At 42.5% G+C, this 17226-nt stretch overlaps 1 protein-coding gene and 1 pseudogene across 5 annotated transcripts in view; both read left to right on the top strand.

The window, feature by feature from the left end:
• Positions 1-17226, top strand: part of NLGN1 (neuroligin 1) — a 1437853-nt gene that overhangs the window by 209396 nt on the left and 1211231 nt on the right. The window lies entirely within an intron of this gene.
• Positions 14192-14554, top strand: LOC138637803 (V-type proton ATPase subunit G 1 pseudogene; annotated as a pseudogene).

Here is a 17226-nt window from a genome sequence, read left to right as displayed (position 1 = left end):
CCCCAGCCTAATATATAGGCTGCATCTGCCTGATACAGCAGCGATGGTGCTAGTCGTGATCACTGATGGTTGACTATTTAAATGCTGCACTCAATAACTGACACTGGCATTTATATGCTCACTGGCCCACGCAACAAGATCATAGAGGACTGACAGGTTTTCCAACTCTCTTGCCAAGGTTTCCATATGTGTATGAAAGAAGACATCATTTGTTGTGATAAGGCAGCTCATTCCTCTAGGGGTGATATGGGTAGTGGGTGGTGGAGCTCTCCATAATTTATTTGTGAATGGGGGCACACCACAGCCGTATCACTATGACCCCCACACTCACACTGACCTCTAAACATGCATTGTACATGAGTATAAACATTCATACTCTGTATTCACATGTACACAACCACACTTACTGACAACTGTGTGGGTTGAGCTATGGGTCCTAAATCAGTTATGACCCTATAGGTGATATAGCAGCAGAAGTTTTCATTAATAGTCTATAATGGTGGAGAGTTAGAGAAAGTTCCCTTTCTATATTGATAAAGCCATAGCTGGTTAAGAGCCCCTTCCTATCCCCCATCTCAGTCAGTAAGGGCTCTTTCCCACATCAGATTTTTTGATACGAGTGCTATTTTTGCAGATAGATCACTAACCCATTAAAATGAATGTTTTTTCACCTGTATATTTTAAGCAAAGAAAAACCTGAGACGTATCCCACTTTGATCCATGTTGCCAATAAAAGTGGATGCAATATGGAATTTTCACATTGCACTATAATTACTTGAAAATCTGCATGTGACAGAAATCTAGTGCTTGCTATGTACCTACATGCAAATGCTGATTCAATGCACAGTTCACCATGAGACCAATGTTTACTAGGTAAGGATCACAGCGGGTTGTTAGTTACTTGATGTAAAAATTGTATAAATTATTACCATGTCCATATTCAGTATTTAAGACTAGTGATGACTCAGGAATGTTATTTTTAAATAAAGTATTTTAAAATTGTAGCACTGTATTACAGCATTAGTGATGCATCTTATTAACGCTACTATAACTTGGACGTGGTACCAGTGGTTTCTTTTTGCTGCACATGGACTGTTCTCCCTCTTATTTTTTATTTTCAACAATGTGACTAATGGTACCTTCACACATAACGATATTGTTAACGATATCGTTGCTTTTTGTGATGTAGCAACGATATCGTTAATGAAATCGTTATGTGTGACAGCGACCAACGATCAGGCCCCTGCTGGGAGATCGTTGGTCGCTGAATAAAGTCCAGAACTTTATTTGGTCGCTGGACTCCTCCTGACATCGCTGGATCGGCGTGTGTGACACCGATCCAGCGATGTCTTCACTGGTAACCAGGGTAAACAACGGATAACTAAGCGCAGGGCCGCGCTTAGTAACCCGATGTTTACCCTGGTTACCATCCTAAAAGTAAAAAAAAACAAACAGTACATACTTACCTACAGCCGTCTGTCCTCCAGTGCTGTGCTCTGCACTCCTCCTGTACTGTCTGTGAGCGTCGGTCAGCCGGAAAGCAGAGCGGTGACGTCACCGCTCTGCTTTCCGGCCGCTGTGCTCACACAGACAGTACAGGAGGAGTGCAGAGAAGCTGAGCGCCGGGGACAGACAGCGGTAGGTAAGTATGTAGTGTTTGTTTTTTTTTACTTTTAGGATGGTAACCAGGGTAAACATCGGGTTACTAAGCGCGGCCCTGCGCTTAGTTACCCGATGTTTACCCTGGTTACCGGCATCGTTGGTCGCTGGAGAGCGGTCTGTGTGACAGCTCTCCAGCGACCAAACAGCGACGCTGCAGCGATCTGGATCGTTGTCGGTATCGCTGCAGCGTCGCTTAATGTGAAGGGGCCTTAAGAACTAACATCAGATAGTTGCTACTCACTGATGCTGATCTTTGTGAGCCCAGAGTGCTCGCAGACTGCTCTTGCCGGCAATTCAGTTGTTTCTGCTGAATTCATGTAGAACAAAGTCCAGCTCACCATGGTCGACATCCTTGGAGACTCGGAGCACGGAACCGCTGTGTCAGGGCGTAGGAAATCAAAGAAGAAATGAGGAATCCAGCTCAACGAGGTAGTGAAAAAAACTTCTTTCTTTATTCACTTGGAAATATATTCAGTGGAGGATAACAACATCAGCAATTACAAAGGATAAAAAGCGATATCAACGCGTTTCTGGTGACCAAGCACCCTTAATCATGAAATTAAGGGTGCTTGGTCACCAGAAACGCGTTGATATCACTTTTTATCCTTTGTAATTGCTGATGTTTTTATCCTCCACTGAATATATTTCCAAGTGAATAAAGAAAAAAGTTTTTTTCACTTCCTCGTTGAGCTGGATTTCTCATTTCTTCTTTGAATTCATGTAGACAGAACGTTATCCAGAATTAGCCTGTCTATCAGCATGACATTGGCAGTCACACCCTGTCAACAAGGCAAAGTGGAAGAGAAGTCCCTGCTTTGTTGACAGTAGAGCAGTTGAATCACTGGCAGGAGCTGTCAACGACCGATGCTGGGGTATAACACGCAAGGAGTTAGCAACAACCTGCCTGTTGTTTTTTTTTACTATGAGCTTAAAAACTAACAAAATGCTGGATAACACAATTAACTACACAAACACAGGGGTATTAAGATAAATTATACCATAGAATGTGACAGACCAGTTAGACCACCTCTAGGGTGACTGCTGACTGGTGTTTTTAAGGTGTGAAGGGACCTATATCCATGGACCTTTCTATCCTGACAGTATCAGTTATTTCTACATTTGTTGGTTATGTAAAATGATTGTAACCTGTATTATTTTTGTTTTCTAACTATTCATATATGCAGAGCTCAGCAGTCTAGATTCACTATCCTGGGGCCATTTATTTCTATTTCTTTTGAGTAGATGCATTTCATTTTTGTCTTCTGGAGCTTCTCATTATGTTTTCACGCTAACACAGGATAATATGTTGACATGTGAAACAACCTAATTTCCTTATTTACTCATTTGTTGTCTTTCTGTACATTTTCATAATCAGCCAACTGATCCAAAACCAAACCATCATCAGCAAACTGATCTTCTTGGAATGGAAAGATCCTTAGATGCTGATAATAGCTCGCATCCACCCCCATCAAAAACTATCACATTGGATGGTCTATTTCTAGGGGTAACCATCTCTTTCCCAATTCCTCTGGTGCATTAGCCAGCGAATTAGTAGTGAGAGGGTGTCAAATTTGAGGCAACAAAACAACAGTGACTAACACAAAGCCTCAGCAATAATAATTTAAAGGTATCTGTCATTACTAATGTTACAAAAAAACTGAAATATTTTATTAAAAAACAAACAATCAAAACCACTATCCCTCATTATCCTCCTTTTATCATTTTATTAACCAGTTAGATCCCATGTTGGTCCAACATCATCCTTCAAACCCAATGTAATCCAGAAAGAGAAAAGAAAAATGAATTAATTTGATATATAGCCTTAAACACTTTATCTTAAAGTACACAGCGCTCTCCTCCTTTTTGTTGCAGACATTAGCCTTTATTATTTCTATAGTAAATGGATGGTGAGACACAAGAATTACCGTATGTTCCCTGGTGGGCCTTGTGTTCTCCAGTCTAATAATGCCTGCCTGTATATAGGTTATTGTCATCTACAATTGCATTCACCTTTCTCCTAGCATCATGTAAGACAACCTCTAGATTGGAATACAGTATGTGAACATTGTAGAGGATTGTACGTTCCTTTTGAGTGGAGGAGAAGCTTGCCGACTTGAGCAGTTCATAAATTACATGTTTAATATGAATGACTGCATGTAATAAAACACTGTGACCATTAGTTTATTGTGGAAGCAACTTCAATTTAAAAGCAGAGTTACAATGTTTGTTTAATATTAATTTATTGTTTCGACTATTCTGCTTATTTTTCTATTTCATTTTCTCAAATACACTGGATAAGATTGTAAATTTCAATAACTGAACCTACTGTTTTCGAGCCAAGGATCTTCTCACACTGTTAGAGCTCACATCACTGCTAGAATGACTCAAGCAGTTCACACATTTGTATCTCAAACCCACAGGCACTTTAAAATTCCTCCAAGGAAATTGCAAAATTAAGTGCAACCAGATCCACATTTCATAATGCATGTAGACATTCAGCACAGCTTTCACAAATGTCTAAAACATAACAAAAAGTGTTCATCTTAACTTGTGAGGAGTAGTGTTGAGCCACCTCCCTAGTGTTCGGGTTCGGTTCGGTTCGTCGAACAGGGAGGTGTTCGCCAAACTGTTTGTCAAACATTCGATGAACACCGTCGAACCCCATTGAAACCAATGGCAGGCAAACACAAACACATACAAACACATGGAGAACACATAGAAAACACCTTAAAAGGTGTCCAAAAGCTGACAAACTGCTCAGAAGACACAACAAACACATGGAAAAGTCACAACTACATATAGTCATGCGAAAAGAAAAGAGGTGGAGGAGTAAAAGGAGGAGGAGACATAGGAGATATAGGCATGTCATGCCCTTCTAAAATCAAGAAAGGCTGGAGTAAAAACCTAAACTCACTCTACCAACACCCAGACGTCTTGACAAAAAAAATAAAAAAATAAATATCTTTAGGTAATATGGCGGCGGGTCCATTCAGAACACTTTCCTTAGAAGACGTAGTGGTACCCCCGTTGGGAGTTGTGCCAAAAAATGAACCCAATACATTCAGACTAATCCACCATTTGTCATATCCAAGGGGCAGGTCAGTAATTGACAACATCGATGCGGAACCAAGTACAGTACTATGTACTGTACCTCCTTTGACGAGGCAACCAGGTGGGTCAAGAAGTTGTTAAGGGGCACCCTAATGGTCAAAACAGACATTGAGGGGGCGTTCCGGTTACTACCTGTGCCTCCGAATAGTGTCCTCCCATTGGGCTGCTTCTGTGAAGGAGCATACTACATAGATCGCTGTTTGCCCATCGGGTGCTCCATATCCTGCTCACTATTTGAGGCATTTAGTTACTTCCTCGAATGTGTTGTCATGGACGTTTGTAAGGCGGCACATATTATCCATTACCTCGACGACTTCTTATGCCTGGGCCCAAAAGATTCGCCACAGTGTGAAAACACGCGGTAGTCCACCTGTGAGAAGGAGAGAGCTGGAAGGAGAGTGGACACCCCAGAGCCGAGGGGTTAGATTGAGAAAGAAAGAAGGCGGTGTAGCTTGCTTCATGGGTGGGGTACTCTTCTGAGTAGCAAAAATTGCTACTAGGCCCAAAAGGATTTCCTGGGCGAAATGCCATTAAAAAATAGTACTTAGGTAAACAGGCGGTGTAGCTTGCTTCATGGGTGTGGTATGCTGCTGAGTAGCACTAAACTCTACTAGGCCCAAAAGGATTTCCTGGGCTAGATGCCATTAAAAAATAGTACTTAGGTAAACAGGCAGTGTAGCTTGCTTCATGGGTGGGGTACGCTGCTGAGTAGCACCAAATTCTACTAGGCCCAAAAGGATTTCCTGGGCCAGATGCCGTTAAAAAATAGTACTTAGGTAAACAGGCGGTGTAGCTTGCTTCATGGGTGGGGTACTGTGCTGAGTAGCAGAAAATGCTATTAGGTACAAAACGATTTCCTGGGCTAGATGCAGTTAAAAATTAGTAATTAGATCAACAGGCGGTGTAGCTTGCTTCATAGGTGGGGTACGCTGCTGAGTAGCACCAAATTCTACTAAGCCCAAAAGGATTTCCTGGGCTAGATGCCGTTACAAAATAGTAGTTAGGTAAACAGGCGGTATAGCTTGCTTCATGGGTGCGGTACACTGCTGAGTTGAACCAAATTCTACTAGGCCCAAAAGGATTTCCTGGGCTAGATGCCGTTATAAAATAGTAGTTAGGTAAACAGGCGGTGTAGCTTGCTTTATGGGTGGGGTACGCTGCTGAGTTGCACCAAATTCTAATTGGCCCAAAAGGATTTCCTGGGCCAGATGCTGTTAAAAATAGTACTTAGGTAAACAGGTGGTGGGTGGCTGGGCTACTCTGCTGACTAGCAGACACTGAACCTTTGGAGCAGATTTCTGAATCCCAGGCCATAGTATGAGTAAACAACTCTGCAGACGACCCCACCCACCTGGAATTGATAATGGCAACGTCATGTAAAACTCAACAAGGGGACTAAATAAAAGAGTCTCCATTTTTTCCAAAAATTCGTTTACAGACACCACTTAACCCTCCGTCAGGAACAATATTTGCACTAACTCGTAATGGGTACAATGTGCCTGTCAAGCGCAGGCTAGAAAAATGCCTAGAATATCTAATTTTCTCAATTTCAGTGATCTAAAAGTGATCATTGACCTTCATAGGGATGCAATAAAAGAGACTACACATTATCAGGTGCAAAACAAACCCATTTACTCAACATAAAAGTAATAACTTTGATATACACAAATTTCAAAACGCCCACCAAATAGCCATTCATTTGTAAGAAAATCTGCCTTATTTATATGAAATATCCACAAACCTTTCTCTATCCATTGATAAAACAAGCTAAATAAACAATAGTAATGACTAAAAACATTACATACCAACCTTATAAAGTGTGATGTGTTCGGGACCAATGAGCCTGAGAAGCCAGCACAGCTATATCTTCCTTCCTGAAGCTCTGCAGACCAACTGTGATATCAGGTTTCACACAGCAGCTAGAGCCAGGAGACTATCTAGAGGGAGGGGGTTTCCTGAAAATCTGGTGAGAAGGGAGAAATGAAAGTAGAAGAGCTGCGCCTGTCAGATCCATTGTTCCTGGCGGAGGGTTAAGTGGCATCAATTTCGCCAGAGTTTTTTAAAATGGTTGGTGAGGTGATTTTCAAAAGATGACACAGGGGTAGAAAAGTCCTTGCAGATCCAGGATTTGTTCATCTTGATGAACGTTAGTCTGTCTACATTGTCACTGGACAGCCACGTGCGCTTATCTGTCAGCACACCACCAGCAGCGCTGAACACACGTTCAGAAAGAACGCTGGCTGCGGAGCCAGACAAGATCTCCAAGGTGTGAGTGGTGAGCTCAGGCCATTTTTCAAGATTGGAAGCCCAAAATGAGCAAGGGTCCAGTTCCACAGTCATGGCATCGATGTTAACTTAGAGATACTCTTGTACCATCCTCTCTAGAAGTTGGCTGTGCGTCAGACTTCTTGTCTCCTGTGGCCTTGCAAAGGATGGTCTAAATAAATCTTGAAACGATTGGAAAAAATTGCTGTTACCACCAGATATTATGTTACTGCTACGGTTTGAGTGATGACTCGATAGTCCGACGGTTGGCAAGTTAGAACTCAGAGATTAACTACATGCACCACTGGTGTTTTGTGGAAAAGCAGATGTTAGATTCTGTAACAGTCTCTGCTGATACTCCTGCATGCGTGAATCCCTTTCTATGGCAGGAATTATTTTGCCAAATTTGCTTTTGTACCGGGGATCTAAGAGTGTGGCAACCCAGTAGTCGGCATTACTTCGGATTCTGACAATCCGAGGGTCATGTTGCAGGTAGTGCAGCAAGAAGGAACTCGTGTGTCTTATGTATCCAGGAGGACCAAGTCCTTGTTGTTTTGGTGGTGGAGAGGTGAGAATCATGCTTACTTCGTCTGCCCTCTCCTCCCAACCACGCACAAGAGAAATTTGATCAAGGTCTCCTTCATCTGATGAGTCTTCCATGCTCAGCGCCAGTTCGTCCTTCACTTCTTCCTCGCCTCCTGCACCTTCCCCAACAGTTTGGCTGCCACCATGCGCCCTCGGTAATCCCTCTCCCCCAGCCTCCAATGCCAGCCGCCTTGGTGCTGCCAACCTTCTTGACCTTGGAGATATGATCCCTTCCGCATATGACTCCTCCTGTTCCTCCTCCTCCTCTTGTTCCACCACCTGACTCTGAACACTGTGTAAGGTGTGCTCCAGCATGTAAATCACCAGAATGGTCATGCTGATAATGGCATCGTCAGCACTAAACATCTTCGTTGCTATTTCAAAACTGTGCAGAAGGGTGCATAGTTGCCTGATCTGAGACCACTCCTGCAGCGTAATTTGCCCCACCTCTTGATCTCGTTGGCTCAGGCTATACATCATAACGTATTGCATCAGGGCTCGATGGTGCTGCCACAGTCACTGCAACATGTGCAGAGTTGAATTCCACCAGGTGGGCACATCACATTTCAGACTGTGAACTGGCAGGCCCAACGACTTCTGTAGAGATGCAAGTCATCGAGCTGTGGGATGCGAACGGCGGAAGTGAGCACACAGCGACCATGCCCTCTGCAGAAGCCCATCTAGTCCGGGATAGTGGGATAAAAATTGCTGGACAACCAGGTTCAAAACGTGAGCCATACAAGGCACATGTGTGACATTGCCCCGGCGAAGGGCCGCACCCAGGTTTGCAGCATTGTTGCACACAGCCTTCCCTGGCTGCAGGTTGAGTGGAGACAACCATTGATTGAACTCGGTCTCCAAAGCTGACCACAACTCCTCTGCGCTGTGACTCACATTTCTCAGACATTTCAATGTAAACACTGCCTGATGCCGTTGAGCCCTGGTGACAGCATAGTGAGGATGTGTGCAGGATGGCATTACCAGACAGGCTTTGGGTGCAGGTGGAGGACCAAGAGGAGGTTGAGGAGGCAGAAGCAGTGGAGGAACTTCTAGATACAGAGGATCAATGAGCAACTCGTGGGGATGGCAAGACTTGGACAGCAGCCCCTTCTCCTGATGTCGCCGTAGTTACCCAGTGCCCAGTCACCGACATGTAATGCCCCTGTCCATGTCTACTCGTCCAAGTGTCTGTGGTGAAATGCACCCTGTCACACACACAGTTTCTAAAGGAAGCAGTGATGTTGTGTGCGACATGCTGGTGTAGCACAGGCACAGCTTTCTTTGAGAAGTAGTGGCGACTGGGCATCTGGTACTGGGGGACTGCGACGGACATAAGGTCTCTAAAATCCTCTGTGTCCACCAGGCAGAAAGGCAGCATTTCTGTAGCCAACAGCTTGCTGATGGAGAAATTCAACCTCTTAGCTTTGTTATGCTAGGAGGAAATGGTCTTTTACTTGTCTACATCTGAGGGACTGAGGGCTGGCTGCCGTGCTTAGACGGAGTTGAGTAGGGTGTCCCCGGCAAACTGCTGGTCTGTGAGGAAGGTGCAGGCGGAGATGTTATTTCACCTTGATCAAAATGTGGTGTCGATGTCGGCGAGCGCTCAACACCAGCAGGTGTTTCCACTAGCAAATATCCTGATGACCTGCCAATCACACTGGCTGTTGCGGGTAAAGAGGTGGAAGGTCTGCATCCAAAACCATGTGCGACTGCTGTCCCCACAGTCACAGAGGATGAAGAGGATGCGGATGCACTTGATGGGGCAGACGGTGGTTGACCTGACCCACTGCAACTTATGCCTCATATCCATGTGACGGTTCATGCACGAAGTACTCAAGCTAGTGATTTTTTGGCCCCTACTGAGATTTTGTTAACAAATCTTACAGACAACATGAGTTGGGTCATCCTTTGCGATGTCAAAAAATGCCCAGACTATGCAAGGCTTAGAGCCCGTGCGACCTGAAGAGCCACCACGACTTCTGGTCTGAGGCACAGTTGGGGTTGAGGATGCACTTGTTGACGTGCTTCCAGTACTCCGTCTCTGTCCAGGAAGGTGCACCATTACCTCATCATTTGACTCGTCACTGGCATCCTCCACCACCTCCTCTGCTGACCTCATGGACTGGCGGACTGGGGGTTGACAGTAAGTGGGGTCTACAACCTCGTCATCATCATCCTGTGTTCTCACACCCGTCGTCCTCAGAGCCAACCTCTTCCTGCCCCAACCGAAAAGTCAAGTTTTCGTTCCAATCAGGTATCTCAGTCTCATCATCATCTTCCTCATTGTCTCCACCAACAGGAGTTACAGTTTGGGAACAAGGGTCTACATTATGCTCAGAACCTTCTTCATCTGGGCCTGGATCTGACTCACAAAGATTCTGGCCATCAATGCAAATCATTTCCTCATCTGGATTCACAGAAGCTCTGGAGCAGACCTCTGATTCCCAGGCTATAGTATGCGTAAACAGCTCTACAGACTCAACCATGTGTGTTACCCCATGCTCAGACGGGCAGCTGGAGACTTGGGAGCTGTGAGGAAGCAAGTGCAATTGGGGTGACAACTCTGAGGACTGGAGTAGTTGTTATGTTGAAGTTGACATGGAGGAGAGCCCACTTGAGCGAGCACTTGATATCCATTCAAGCATCTGCTGTTTTTAGGCCTCATCTGGAATTTTTTGCGATGCTTGTAGCGATGGTCATAAGAAAGGATCATATCAGATTGTCCACGGAAAGAAGTAGACATCTTACTTTGGCTGGAAGATGATCTTTCTTCTGCAGATGTTACTGTTGCTTTACCACCTACCCCACGGACACAACCTTTTTTCCCTTTCCAACACACCTATTCCCCTTTCCACCATCAGCAGGCCTTTTGCCACTCATTTTAGTGCTTAACTAATTGGCAACTCTGTATCTGTACTTGTTGGCACAACAACCGATGGATGAAAACCGAGCAGAACTGAGTGGCCAAACTGTGGTACTAGGCCCAAAACTATTAACTGGATTAGATGCAGTCAAAGTTGAGAGACACAGGCGGTGTAGTTTGTTTCACAGGCGGGCTACTCTGCTGACGTGCAGACACTGCTCCTAGGCCCAAAACTAATAACTGGATTAGATGCAGTGAAAATGGTGATACACAGGAGGTATAGTTTGTTTCACAGGCGGGCTGCTCTGCTGACATGCAGACACTGCTCCTAGGCCCTAAACTATTAAGTGGATTAGATGCAGTGAAAATAGAGATACACAGGAGGTGTAGTTTCACAGGCGGGCTACTCTGCTGACGTGCAGACACTGCTCCTAGGCCATAAACTATTGAATGGATTAGATGCAGTGAAAATTGAGATATACACACGGTATAGTTTGTTTCACAGGTGGGCTACTCTGCTGACGTGCAGACACTGCTCCTAGGCCCTAAACTATTAACTGGATCAGATGCAGTGAAAATAGAGATACACAAGCGGTGTAGTTTGTTTCACAGGCGGGCTACTCTGCTGACGTGCAGACACTGCTCCTAGGCCCTAAACTATTAAATGGATTAGATGCAGTGAAAATAGAGATACACAGGCGGTATAGTTTGTTTCACAGGCGGGCTACTCTGCTGATGTGCAGACACTGCTCCTAGGCCCTAAACTATTAAGTGGATTAGATGCAGTGAAAATAGAGATACACAGGCGGTATAGTTTGCTTCACAGGCGGGTTACTCTGCTGATGTGCAGACACTGCTCCTAGGCCCTAAACTATTAACTGGATTAGATGCAGTGAAAATAGAGGTACACAGGTGGTATAGTTTGTTTCACAGGCGGGCTACTCTGCTGACATGCAGACACTGCTGCTAGGCCCTAAACTATTAAATGGATTAGATGCAGTGAAAATAGAGATACACAGGCGGTATAGTTTGTTTCACAGGCGGGCTACTCTGCTGACGTGCAGACACTGCTCCTAGGCCCTAAACTAATAACTTGATTAGATGCAGTGAAAATAGAGATACACAGGCGGTATAGTTTGTTTCACAGGCGGGCTACTCTGCTGACGTGAAGACACTGCTCCTAGGCCCTAAACTATTAAATGGATTAGATGCAGTGAAAATAGAGATACACAGGCGGTATAGTTTGTTTCACAGGCGGGCTACCCTGCTGACGTGCAGACACTGCTCCTAGGCCCTAAACTAGTAACTGGATTAGATGCAGTGAAAATAGAGATACACAGGCTGTGTAGTTAGTTTCACAGGTGGGCTACTCAGATGACTATCAGACAATGCTACTAGCCCAAAAGGATTGGCTGAGCTAGATTTCACCAAATGCTGTGACAAACACTTGCACAGCACTGGCACAGACCTGCCTGGCAAACAGTGCTATGAACTGCTGTAACCTACCCTGAAAAGGGTTGATATTACAACTAGCCCTGACTCCTCCTGACTCCCTAAACCTATCTCTCTGACAATTCGCTCCAAAAAAACACTCTTTGTCTGTATAGCGCCCACAGCAGCAGAGGTGCCGTCTAACACTAAGCTTCAGCAGTGAGGAAATGGTGGTGATGGGGCAAATGGCTGGTTCTTATAGAGCAAGGACATGTGACATACACAGCCCTTGCTTGTGTGCATCGCATGCACATTGCTGTGTGTGTGCGCACTGCTGATAGGCTGAGAGACTGCACCGCCTCACTGTAAATGCAGGAAAGAAAAAAAATGGAGATCGGCATTATTTCAGCACAGATCTATCCCTTGCCCCCCCGCCCACTATACACTGAAACGGTCTATTAACAAAGATAAACTGTTTGTATATGCAAATCAAGTGAGGCTTTTGCAGAACGAACAGTTATTGAACAGAAACTCGAACAGATGAATTTTCGGGTTCGTTGAACGACTCGAACACCGCACGAAACAGCTTGAATTTGAGACTGGCAAACAGTTCGACTTGAACACCACTCATCTCTAGTGAGGAGCTATATCCATAGCTTCTTTCTGTGCAGGATATTGCATATTTTCTAATGTAACCCTACACATAAAATATCTAGATCTGATATTAATATAAATTGGACCGGATATTCCAGCGCAAGCTGCTAGGGATAAGAAAATGTGTCCAGGGCTGGACGAATGACAGTATTTATCAGAGGAGCTGGAGAGCTAAAAAGTTTACACTTCAATTTATAATAAGCCCAAGTGAGTATTACTAGATATTTGTCTTTTGGGTTGTGTACTTCTTCCCCTCTATGACATTGACCATTCATAAGCAGAAGGCTACATGCAAGAGATAAAAAGAACTGGCTTGATCTCTGCCATGATCTCTACAGCTAATGTGTAGTATAAGGTAGAGCTGAGTGTGATTGCAAACACCTCAAGATCTCCTCTTGAGACAGTCAGTGTCAAATAAACAGTATAGCAGAGTTGACTGTGGTTAAAACTTCTCCAAATCTCCTGTAACAGCAGTCAGTGTAGTCTAAGGTGCAGTGCTGACCGCTGTCAGAAGAGAGATTCAGCTGCAGATCTGTTTGCATCGATACATGGCTAAGCTTTACTCCTTCTCTCCCGATACACTGTCCCTCATAAAAGCTGATGAAGAAGTGTTTGTAATCACAGTCATCTGTATTGTATTCCACATTCCTCTGTGACTGCCATGAAATGAAATCTGGCGGTGTTTGTAATCACACTCAGCTCTGCTGTATCTATTTATAGTAGATGCAGAGAACAGGGCTGAGCGCAGGGCTGTGTATCATTACATATCCCACAAAGAAGAAATCAGGTGTTTCAGACTTTCTCGGAACATTCTTCTGCATGACACTGCCTGATTATGATTGAGCAATGCCATGCAGGTAAAAAAAAGCATATTTCCTGGTAAAAAGTCCTCTATATATCTGATCATTGGGGATCTGATAACTTGAATAGCTTTTTGTCTCCTCTCTTCCTTTACTTTCTCCTTTTCTCTTCTCTAATGGTATGTGCACACGTCAGGATTTCTTGCAGAAATTTTTCTGACAAAAACCGGACATTTGTGCAAGAAATCCGCATGCGTTTTTTCGCGTTTTTTCATGCGTTTTTCATGCGGTTTTGATGAGTTTTTGGTGCGTTTTTTGTGTGTTTTCTTCCAAATGCATAGAATAGCGGGAAAAACTCAGAAAATCCACAACATTAATGAACATGCTGCTTTTTTTTTACCGCGATGCGTTTTTTTCGCGGAAAAAAACGCATCATGTGCACAAAACATCCAGAATGCATTCTAAATGATAGGATGCATAATGTATGCATTTTTAATGAGTTTTTATAGCATTTTTACCGCGAAAAAACACGAAAAAAACGCGAAAAAACCTGAACATGTGCACATAGCCTAAAGGTTCATTTACACTGGCCAGCCTCCAGACGTAAACATTTGCCAATCGCCTGCTTAGGAACTGATTGGCAGACATTTAATAGCTGGTTTAGAAAGGTTGACCTTGCTTCGATCATACACAGGAAGATTGCAAATAGATTGTTCCATGCGCATAGGCTGTCTTTGTTTTCAGCAGCACGTGCCTGTTTACAAAGCATAATGCGCTGCCAATAATGGTGGTTTTTAAGCAAAATTAAAAATCAATTCACATGACAAAAATCATTTCACTCAATGATCATTGGATGATTGGCAGCCTGTTTATACTAAACTGCAGTGAGTTCTCCTGGAGCAGAGGTATCCAAGCAAGTCAGTCAGCAGGAATCCCGCAACTGCTGCAGGTCGAGGAGAGGGAGGCTAGGAGAATGGCGGAAGGGCTTTTATGAAAGAACCGACCTCTGAAGGAAGCCAAAGAGAAGGCATGAGCTGAAATTGAACATTAGTGGCTGCAAGGACAAACAATTCAAAGCTTTCAAAACTATCAGCAGAACATAGAGATTGTTTTATAGCAAATACTGTCCCTAGTGTGCAATATAAAGCCAGAATTGCATGTTAACTATCGTATTAATTGTTAAAGTTCATTACATGACTGCCCTATGATCGGAAGCTTCCCAATAATTTTGCAGTGTAAATGCACCCATATTGTCTCTGCATCTCTTTCTCATTCCCTATCTCAACTCTATTTCTTTATTTTTTGGGTATTTACTATTTTTGCCATTTTGGAAAACATGTTTATATATCGTACAGAGTAATGTGGCTGTGATTATCGTAAATTCATAGCAGAACCTGTGCAAATTTAGGGAATGTAGGAAATGGACAACACTCAAAGGAACTGATGAATACAGAAGACTACAATATAACATGGCAAGCCAATATTATTTTCAGAACATTTTTTAAAGTGTTCTTTATATACTAGTATTTACAGATGTGTAGTAAAGTACATTTTATGAACTCTTTCACTGCAACAACAATAGATTCAGGTAACAGCACCTATTTTTTATAGAAATAGATGGAGATGGCTTCCTTTACTGATTAATTTCTGGTGAGTGATGCATTCATCATTCATTCAAATACTTTTATGATCATCCAAACTAAGTGCAGTTGTAGATACATAGTCGTCTAACCGTTCATTTGGATGATGTCCCGCAAACGCAAATGGAAATAGAAAGTAAAACACACAAAAGAACATTTATATTTCCATGTAAGCATTTTTACTTTATTTTTTCAATTCAGATTTCTGTTGTGTAGAGCTATTGGAAATGATTTAGAACAAGTATTTGACATCTGACATTGTCTACTGTCCAATACATTACCTTTCATTTCATCTAAACTGCACCCGTAAAGTCACATATTCAGTAGACTCTGTCTCATTATAGAGTATATTTAACTTTAGTAATCCCAATATGAAAGTTCTAGAAAGAAAGAAAGAGAGAAGGAAAGAAAGAAAGAGGGAGAAGGTGGAGAGAGAGGAAGGGAGTGAAGGAGTAAAAAAAGATAAATAATTATAGTCTACAAATCAGTTTTGCAGTAAAAAGGTATATATTTAAAGATCACATATACTTTAGTGCACTCAGTGTTCTGCTGAATTTGCATTTGATTTTTGTTTCAATATGATTGTAGTCACAGCAGTTACACCTGTTCACATATTACTCATACTGTGAGGAGACATTGGTCAGTTTTGTTTTTTGGGCATTTGAGTGCAGTGAAAGCTCCTATCTCACCCTTAAATTTGCAAGATATGTCCCAGAAGAGACATGATTAAATTTGATAAAGTTTCGTGCACCTTGTGGCGGTGGATGGCAACAAGCAAATTGTCCAATTTGTGCACTAATTATCTAAATTTTTAAGAGTAGTGCAAATAGCAGTAATGCAATTTGAAATTCATAAATTAAATGTTCACAAATACTTTATTGCATTCCGTGAGCTATTGCATTTTTTTGTTTCTATACTATTGCAGTTACATCAGTTTGTTCCTGGAGATAGATAGATAGATAGATAGATAGATAGATAGATAGATAGATAGATAGATAGATAGATAGATAGATAGGAGATAGATAGATAGATAGATAGATAGATAGATAAGAAATAAAAGATGTTACGCTCAACTATAGCAAAAAAACAGTGGAAAATAATAATTTCATGCCAAAGATACACAATGTTTTACTTTAAGGCTCAAGCCCTTCATCAATTGAGGAAGGCACACACCTTAAGCCTAAACATCGTCCACCTTAGGTATCGAATGAGATGTTTTTTTTTTCATTTTTTTGTTATGTTTGGAGTGCAACCTTTTTTTCTCCTATTTATTATTACTTTCCATTTACTTATGGATATGGAGGACTGCGCTAACATTTTGCAAGACTGGTGCAACTCCATTTTCTTTCTCTAGATAAATAGATAGATAGATCTATAGATAGATAGATAGACAGATAGAAACTAGGCTCTAAAAAGTTTCCTGTATTACCTGTGTCCATGGTCACTGGAAAAAAAAACTACACTACAGAAGATGAACACTTTAAAACAAATGTAGCAGAGAAACCTGACATAAGCTACAATTCATATTACTATACTTAATGACTTATTTCTATTACATGAAACAAACATTACATATGTCATTTCAGCATTATAAGGAAGTATGAAGAATGTGTAACTTTACTTCTATATCAATAGCACTTTTATTTTCATACCTATCGCGCCCAGCAGGGAGCTAATCCCCTTTTCTTAAATTTAACAAGCAGCATTGTGATTGAATTAAACACATAATACCTTCTTTGATGCTATGGTATCTCTCGCCATACAGAGAAAGTTGACTTGTTCCAGCTGCGCCAGATCAAAAGTTACACTTACCCTATCTACTAAAATAGATTAGCTTCATTTCTTTTCAAAAGCTAAAAATGGGGGATCGGGATGTTTCGTTGCAGGTCTCCGTCAATGGGTCAGAAGTTCTAGATTGTAATTGAAATAAATCTCTTTGAATAAAAAAGGCCCCTTAGACGACACTGGCGGGGGCTCTTCAGAATAAGGTATGTTGTGTAGGAATCACCGAATTGTTCAAATACAATGATATCCTTTGTGCTTCAGTTCTATGTGTCTATACCTATGCTGAACTCACAATGCTGGCAGTGCTGTACTTGGATTTGGAGTCCTATCTGTGAATAGCTTCAAGAACAGTGCAGGGTTTTTGGGGGGATTTGCAGCACAGCAAGATTAAGAATCGTGCCCCAGGTAACAGACTGAATACCGGCATTAT

The sequence above is a fragment of the Ranitomeya imitator genome, chromosome 5 (genome assembly GCF_032444005.1).
Source record: "Ranitomeya imitator isolate aRanImi1 chromosome 5, aRanImi1.pri, whole genome shotgun sequence".
Classification (NCBI taxonomy): Eukaryota; Metazoa; Chordata; class Amphibia; order Anura; family Dendrobatidae; genus Ranitomeya; species Ranitomeya imitator.
The sequence above is the reverse complement of the archived record's forward strand: the minus strand, read 5'-3'. Positions and strand labels throughout refer to the sequence as shown.